This window comes from Capra hircus, unplaced genomic scaffold, assembly GCF_001704415.2.
Source record: "Capra hircus breed San Clemente unplaced genomic scaffold, ASM170441v1, whole genome shotgun sequence".
Taxonomy (NCBI): domain Eukaryota; kingdom Metazoa; phylum Chordata; class Mammalia; order Artiodactyla; family Bovidae; genus Capra; species Capra hircus.
In genome coordinates this window covers 1-8,945 of record NW_017189909.1, presented here as the reverse complement: position 1 = coordinate 8,945, position 8,945 = coordinate 1, and the positions used below count along the sequence as shown (strand labels likewise).

The 8,945-nt window shown below is 42.6% G+C and overlaps 1 pseudogene; it reads right to left on the bottom strand.

The window, feature by feature from the left end:
• Positions 1-4,935: 4,935 nt before the first annotated feature.
• LOC108634728 lies at positions 4,936-6,747 on the bottom strand (annotated as a pseudogene).
• Positions 6,748-8,945: the final 2,198 nt, after the last annotated feature.

Sequence of the window (8,945 nt, the reverse complement as noted above, 5' to 3'; positions counted from 1 at the left end):
GATCCCAAGGTCAGCACACAGGTGCACTGGGACACTGGACAGGACGCCCTTCAATGATAGGCTTTCCCAGGTTAAGGGGCAGGAGTGCAAGGCACAAGCATTCTTAAACTCACTGAATAACAGGAGGCTGGGGAATGGCTTGACCCATGGAAAGAAGATTCTGACAAAGATACTTAATTCATCCTGTTTCTTGTAGTATCACCTAGGACTATCGCACTGAGGAAGACTTGCTTCACTTGGACACACCGAGTTTTCATGACTTTTGACAGTTTTCAGGAGTCCTTCAGGGACAGGTATTTTGCAGAATGACTCTCGATATCGGTTTGGTATGTCCCTCCTGATTGCCCTGGGGTTTATATAATTTTAGAACTATACTTCCAAGGCAAAATATCTTTCTCATCACTTCCCATCAAGGATTCATACTAGCAATATGACTTACCACTAGTTCTTCTGCTATAAAGTTGTCTCCTTCCTACTGACATATTCTGTTCTTGGAAACAAGCCACTAAAAGCAGCTTACATTTAGGGAGGGGCATAGAATCTCATCTTGAGGAAAATATCTAAGAGGTACACAAATTACTGAGTATACAAGTCAATTGAAACTCCTTTGTAAGGAAGATATGGTTCAAGCTTCTAGCCATAACTTTTAATTTTAAATTAAAGTAAAGATTTAATAGGTTTCCCAGTTGGTGCTAGTGGTAAAGTACCTGCCTGCCAATACAGGAGATGTAAAAGATGTGGGTTCAGAGGAGCCTGGTGCGCTACACTGACGGGGTCACAAAAGTTGGACAGATTGAAGCCGCTGAGCACACACAAAGATTTAATACCTCAGTCACACCGGCTACATTTTAACATTTGCAAAGTGGCATATTAGACAAGGACATAGAAAATACTTTTTATGGAGAATTCCTTAGTGAACGGGTTGTTAGAGATTTGTGCTTCTACTGCAGGGGTCAGAGAGTCAATCCCTGGTTGAAGATCTAAGATCCCTTAATCCTCACAGCAAGGCAAAAAAAAAAAAAAAAAGAAACCCTCCCAGATGAACACTCCATCTGAAGATTCAGATAAAGGATATAAACAGAACACCTCACAGAAAAGAAAAATAAGCATTTATACATGTGAAAAGCTGATCATCCCTATCATGGAATACACGTAACAATTATTAAAAAATTTTCTATTGCTGCAGAAATGTCTGTGAATAGCACTGACTTAGGTCATTGTTTTGCCAACCTTTCTTCATTTCAAATGTAATGCATATTAACACATGAAACTGATTTAGCTCTGTCTCAAAAATTTGCTGTTTTTGATATCATTCAGTTCAACTATTTTTCCCATAATAATTTACCTTAGGAGAAATAAGTTATTTAGTTTCAGAAGCAGGAGTAGGAGGAGCCTAAACCACAACATTAAAGATGCTTGTGAATTATAGAGGTGCCACTTTTGCACTTTGGGTTCCTGGAAAACTTTACTCTACCCTCAGCCTGTTTGCAGTTATAGTGCTTCGTTTTCAAACTTTGGGAGTTCTGTCGTCGTCAATTATTTTTCTGGGTTTTTGTTTGGTCATGCCACAGAATATGTGGGATCTTAGTTCCACAACCCGGTGTTGAACCGTGGCCATTGGCAATGAAAGCATAAAGTCCTAAATGCTGAACTAACAGGGAATTCTCATATATTTTTCTTTGTTTCTTTCAAATATTTATTCATTTACTTGGCTGTGCTTGGTCTTAGTTCCAGCACAAGGGCTCGTCAATCTTCATTGTAGCATGTGGGAGCAGGAATTTTAATTGTCACATGCAGTTTTTTTAGTTGCAGTATGTGGGATCTAATACCCCGACCGGGGGATGAACTTGGACACCCTAATTTGGGAGCACTGAGTATTTCCACTGGACTACAGGGATCTCCTTCCCACTGGACTACAGGGATCTCCTTCCCATGATCAAACCCAGGTCTCCCATATTGCAAGTGTATTCCTTACTGTCTGAGCCACCGTAGCTTTGATTATAAGAACTTTGGTCAGCAGAGTGATGCCTTAGTTGTTGTTGTTGTTGCTGTTGTTGTTGTTGTTGTTGTTGTTTAATACTGTCTATGTTTGTCATAGCTTTTCTTCCAAGCAGCTAGCTTCCTTTAATTTTGTGGCTACATTCACCATCCGCAGTGATTTTGGAGTCCAAGCAAATAAAATCTGCTGTTATTTTCAATTTTTCACAATTTCTTTGCCATAATGGGACTAGATGTTGTGATCTTCATTTTTTGAAATTTGAGTTTTAAGCCAGTCTTTCACTCTCCTCTTTTGCCATCATCAAGAGGCTCTTCGTTTTCTGCCTTTAGGGTGGCATCATCTGCATATCTGAGGTTGTCGCTGTTTCTCCAGCAATCTTGATTCCAGATTGTGCTTCATCCAGCCCAGTGTTTTGCATGATGTACTCTGCATTTAAGTTAAATAAGCAGGGCAATAGTATATAATCCTGACGTACTCCTTTCCCTATTTGGAACCAGTCCCTTGTTCCATGTCCAGTTCTAACTGTTGTTTCTTGACCTGCATACAGATTTCTCAGGAGGCAGGTCAGATGGTCTGGCATCCCATCTCTTTAAGAATTTTCCACACAGTGCTGTGGTCCACACAGTTAAAGGTCTCATCACTTCATGGCAAATAGATGAAGAAACCATGGAAACAGTGACAGACTTTATTTTCTTGAGCTCCAAAATCACTGCAGATGGTGACTTCAGCCATGAAATTAAAAGATGCTAGCTGTACAAACCTAGAAAGCACATGAAAAAGCAGAGACATTACTTGGCCAACAAAGGTCCAGGTAGTCAAGGCTATGGTTCTCCCACTAGTCATGCATGGGTGTGAGAGTTGGAGCATAAAGGCGGTGTAGCATGAAAGAGCCAATGCTTTTGAACTGCGGTGTTGGTGAAGACTCTTGAGAGTCACTTTGACTGGCAGTGAGATCAAGCCAGTCAGTCCTACAGGAAATCACCACTGAATATGCACTGTAAGGAATGATACTGAAAGTGAATCTCCAATACTTTGACCACCTTATGGGAAGAGCTGACTCATTGGAATACACCCTAATGCTGGAAAAGATTGACGGCAGGAGGAGAAGGGGATGACAGAGAATGAGATGGTTGGATGGCATCAGGACTCAATGGAGTTGAGCTTGAGCAAGGTCCAGGAGATGGTGAAGGACAGAGAAGCCTGGTGTTCCACAGTCCATGGGATCGCAAAAAGTGAACATGACTACCCAACAATAAATTATTGTTTGTCTTACTTGATGTTTTTCTTGATTCTGCAGTTTTTCACTGCTAATTAAATTTGTTCTTTGAAACTCATGGAAGGTCTGGGACCTACAGATTTTCTACAAATAAGAGACAGGGTATATTGGTGGGGGGTGAGCGGGGAGTGGTCTATCACTGGGAAAACCCTGAAGGGTCTTGCTCAGTTATATGCTGAAACAGACTGACAGTGCCAAGTGTTTGGTTGAAATGGAAATGCCCATACCTTTAGTGGAAATACACATTGTTTCAATCAGTTTGGAAAAAAGCATTTGACTGTACCTGCATATTAGAATGTCTCAGTCAGTAACATCTGCCTGCAATGGAGGAGATCCAGGTTTGAATCCTGGGTCAGGAAAATCCTCTGGAGAAGGAAATGCTAACCCATTATCGTATTCTTGCCTGAAAAATCCTATGGACAGTGGAACATGGTGGGCTAGAGTCTATGAGTTTCTAAGAGTTAAATACCACTTAGCAACTAAACCACTACCACATGCATTATCAGAAAATCTCATATCTGGACATAGAGATATAGCTATCCTAGAGAAATTACTATGAAAGACACACACAGGTTCATAGGCAGCTTATTCAAAAAGCCAAAATAAGAGCCTCAAATTTCAGGCACAGTAAAATCGACATAGAAGTCTATGCTCATTCATCCAAGGGAATTCTACCCAGCAAGGAAAACGAATGTTCCACAGCTACATAAAATAAGGATGCGAATGCATCTCACTTATTTAAACGAATACCAAGACCAGGGGAACAGAATGTCTATTGTGTGACTCTATTTATTTAAAATTTGAAACCAAGAAAAATGAATCCCTGCTGCTAGAGATCAGAGAAGTGGTTCCTTTGAGGAGCAGAAAGTGGCCAGGAAGGAACATGGAGGTTTCAAAGCTACTTGATAGTAGAGATTGATAGTAGAGAAACGAGTACAATCTCATTTACAGTAACTAGACTTTATTTTCGTGGGCTCCAAAATAACTGTGGATGGTTACTGATGCCACGAAATTAAAAGATGCTCACTCTTGGAAGAAAAGCTGTGACAAACCTAGACAGTGTATTAAAAGACAGAGTCATTACTTTGCCAACCAATGCCCATAAAGTCAAAGCTATGTTTTTCCCAGTAGTTAGATGCAGATGGAAGAGCTCCACCATAAAGAAGGCTGAGTGCTGAAGAACTGATCTTTTCGAACTGTCGTGCTGGAGAATGGAGAAGACTCTTGAGAGTCCCTTGGGCTGCAAGGAGATCCAACCAGTCAATCCTAAGGGAAATCAACCCTGAATATTCAGTGGAAGAACTGATGCTGAAGCTCCAGTGCTTTGGCCTCCTGATGAGAAGAGTCAACTCATTGGGAAACAAAGAAACAACAAACAAACAAAGAACCTGATCCTGGGAAATATTGAAGGCAGGAGCAGAAGGCATGACAGAGGATGGGATGGTTGGATGGTATCAGCAACTCAATGGAATGAGTTTGAGCAAGCTTCAGGACATGGTGATGGACAGGGCAGCCTGGCATACTGAAGTTCATAGGGTCACAGGAAGTCAGACACGACTGAGCAACTGAACATCAAAAGCCAGGCAGGGTCTTTCTGTACAGGTGGCGGAACCTCAATAGGGCTATTTTGAATTTCTGGAGGAGGGTAGAACATAATTTTTTAGCCAGATCCCTTGCTGCAACACGTCTGGAGTATTTTGTGTTCACAGACAATTTTCTTTGCAATTTTTCTGGGTGGTGCTTGGGAGTCAGTGTTCCTCACAATGATGGATGCTGTCTCTCTCAGTGCCAGCTGAACTGAACTTTGGATCATGACCTCTGTTTCAGGAGGCAACCCTTGCAATTGCTCTGGCTTTTTGAATGATTGATGATTCTTGGTTTGGTTCTCTGTCTTTTCCTTCAGGTTCAAATACTGTAGCCAGCACTTGGAACATGGAAAGACCCTCCTGTTCCAGTGCCTCCAGGCATGATTTACAAAGGATGTCACCCGTTAGAAAATTTCGAGGCAAAAAAGACAAAGCAAATCGTTCATGTTCTAAAATACGCCTCTGCATTGCCAAAGGTTGGCAATCTGTCATTGCAAACACGGCACACATAGGGCATTTTGCCAGGTGTGTGACTGTTCTTCATGTGCTGTAAGAGAACCTGATCTGTTTTGAAGGACAATTCACAGATATTACAGACCGTGGAGGGCTGCCAGGAAGCGTGGACACTTTCAATGTGACACTGCAGCTGGAACGAGGTGGGAAACTGGTGGTGGCAGTGCTGGCAGGTAGTGTGGATTTCCCAGCTGTCACCCTTCTGCCTCTCAAGCTCCAGATGGTTCCTCACGTGGTGCTGGGAGCCAGCCCGGGAGATCCCAGCCATGACAAGATCATGCAAAACTCGAGGGACTCCCTGGGCCATCCCATCCATGACAAGGTCATGCGGAAGAGTCCTGATAAGCAAGGCCTCAGGACTCGACGGACCCCCTGGACCTGCTTGAGCATCTACCCCAAAACCAGACTCTGTCTGTCTTACTATTTTACGTCTTTCACCAACTCTTTTAGCATTAACAGGGGGCTGTCCCCGACCACCTTTCCCTGGAAAGAGTTAACTTAGGGCTCTAGCTGATAAATCTCCTGGGCAGGAAAAGAGTGTTTCAACCCCCCTGTTCGCATTCTAGCTTACTTGGCAGGTTTATCCAGACTGTTGCAACATTGTTGAGCCAATGCTTGCTGCCAAGTTCTCACATCCCTTATCCATTGTGTTCCTGGGAGTGCATATAGTTAAGATATAGAAATACCAAGCAGTAGCTTTAGCATTAGCAACATTAGACTTTGAGTTAATAAGTTCTTTCTTTGTTGTAACCCACTGACTCTTTGCCCCATAAAAATGTAACTCTGTACTTTAAGGGTAACACAGACTAAGAATTTACGAAGAAACACTTTAAGGGACAATTATTGTTCTGGCTGACCAATCTTTATCAAAAAGAGGTCATAAAATATCAACAGGCCTCCAGGCCAGAAGATAATGTACAAAAAGTAAGACTCTTGCAGGAAGGAACCTGATATCCCTAAGAGTTATTACTGATGGAATGTTGAGTTGACTCTGCATTTTCCACCTTGCTGTATGTATAACTCAAGGTATAAAAGCCCCGAGGAAAATGAAGTAAACGGGCCTCGCCCACTGAAGCTTGGTCACCACATGTAATTCTTTCCTTATCTCTTTCTTTATCTTTGTCCATTTGCTGACGTCGTCCATCCTGAGGATATCCCTGGATTCTGCTGAGGCTTGACCTTGTCAACGTGGGTCATAAACTTGACATGTTTTAGAACTCTCAAGCAGCTGAGGCATTTAAAGGCTGTGTGAGTCTTCTGTTCTGGCTGCCATCTCTTGCATGCTGCCATAGTAAAAGTCATAGTAACATGATCAGATTTCCTATCATGGGGTCAACAGTCTTGCTCTGACTTGCAAGAGTCAAAAAGTCCATTTTCTCTAGCCCTTACAAATTACATGTTCTTTCTGGATCCATAAGATGGAAGCACTCCTGGTCATTGGCATGAGTCTGTGAAAATGATGCCTCACCATGAACATGGCTTGGTGAGGTCAGGGAATCTTCCAAGGTCATTATCGTGTTCTTTGTAGCAGAGATACCTAGAGGGGCCATGATGGAGGGATGTCTGCCTGGGATTCCATCACCGAGTCTGGGTCTTTTGGAATTCCCACTGTTAAATTTCACATCTGAAGTGGGACATCGCTTTGAATTAAGAGGGCTTTCATCCTTGCCTCCTAATGAGAGAACAGCTCCAGAGAGACAGTGAAGCCGCGGAGAGAGCAATCCTGTATTGTGAAGGACAGTTTCCGGAGAGCTCATTTTATAATCAGGTTTAGGCGAAGGCCCAGAAATAATAGAACTGCCTTTTCCTCCCCATACAGACTCAGAAGCTGGTGAAATGGCAGCTGGATCTGTTGCTGAGGTCCTGAGATTTGCAGGTTGCAACGTGCAGGAGGGATCTGGATTCACATGGCCCTTCTTTCTTCTTGAAGATGAGTCCCTGGTCACTCTGTTCAAAACGTTAGAAATGACTGGCTTTGAAGTTGAAGTCACTCCGACATAGAGGGTTTCAGCATCCTCACTGACATGATCCACTCCAACAAAGATGACCTCAGCATCATCATTGTCCTCATCTCTGGATTTGGACACGGTGGTCTTTTTCCCAGGTTGTAGTGGTGCTTGTGCTTCCTCACATGGGAAGAGATGGGCCATTTGCAATCACTTTTGGCTTCAAGTGGCCCCTTCTCGTGTTTTTTTCCACCTAAAAGCAATCATCAGACAAGGTCATCCCCTCTGATCTCAGATGTCACCCTCTGTGTGTTCAGTTAACCCTCAGTTGTTCCCCAAGAATATTAATTGGAAAACTCCAGAAATATGTAACTCGTACATTTTAAACTGCAGGTAATTCTGAGGAGTGTAATTGGAATTTCACACCACCATGCTTCCTCCTGCCCAGAATCTGAATCTTTCCTTACTCCTGCACATCCCACCAGTTTGTCATTCAGTTACCACAATGACTGTTGAGATGTCACAGGGCTTGAGATCAAGTCACTCTTATTTTACTCAATAATGTCCCCAAATCATAAGTGGAGTGATGCTGTCCATTTAGATTTGCCAGAGAAAATCCATTAAGTGCTACCTTTAAGCGAAAAGATTGAAGTTCTCAATTTGATATAAAAGAAAAAAAATTGCATGCTGAGGTTGTTAATATCTCTGGTGAATGTGAAGATGAGAAAGTAAATCTGGGTTAGTATTGCTGTCAAATCTCAAACTGCAAAAGTTATGGCCACAGAGCGTAATAAGTGCTTACTTAGGGAGAAAAAAAAATCACTCCATTAGTACAGTAATATATTTTACATAGCGACTACATTCACAAAACTTTTATAAAAGTATATTGTTATACACCTTCCCTGGTGGCTCAGATGGTAAAGTGTCTGCCTACAATTTGGGAGACCCGGGTTCGATCCCTGAGTCGGGAAGATCCGCTGAAGAAGGAAATGGCCACCTACTCCAGAATTCTCGCCTGGGAAACCCCATGGACAGAGGAGCACAGGGAGCTGCAGCCCATGACGCCATAAAGAGTTGGGCACGACTGAGCAACTTCACTTCACTTTCCTGTTATTACTAGGCAGTTGCCAATCTCTTACTGTGCTTTTATAAAATAAACTGCATCACAGGCATGTTGTATAGAAGAACCATTATGTATATAGGGTTTGATACTATGTGAGGTTACAGATGTGCCCTGGGGAGACTGAAATGTATTCTCTGCCGATAAGTGGTGATGACTATATTTCTTTTCAAAAGACAAAATTAGTACCTGATTTAATCATTGGCTGAAACATTGAGATAACTATTAACACCTTAGACATAAGGAAACATCTCAAACTCAGTTACAGTGACCATGACCTTTTTAAACTTCCTTCTCAGCCCACTTTTCCTTGTCTCCCCATGGTGCCCCAGTGCCTCTGTTAAACTACTGCATCGAGAGCTCGCGTATGGCACCAGTGTTTGCCACTTATAACTCTACATATCTCACCTCAGCAAAGATCGCTGCGACCAACAGAAATTGTCCAAAAGAGCCCTCAGCTGTCCCTTGGGGGTGCCTCTCAGACTCCCTCCACTCATTCTCTCCA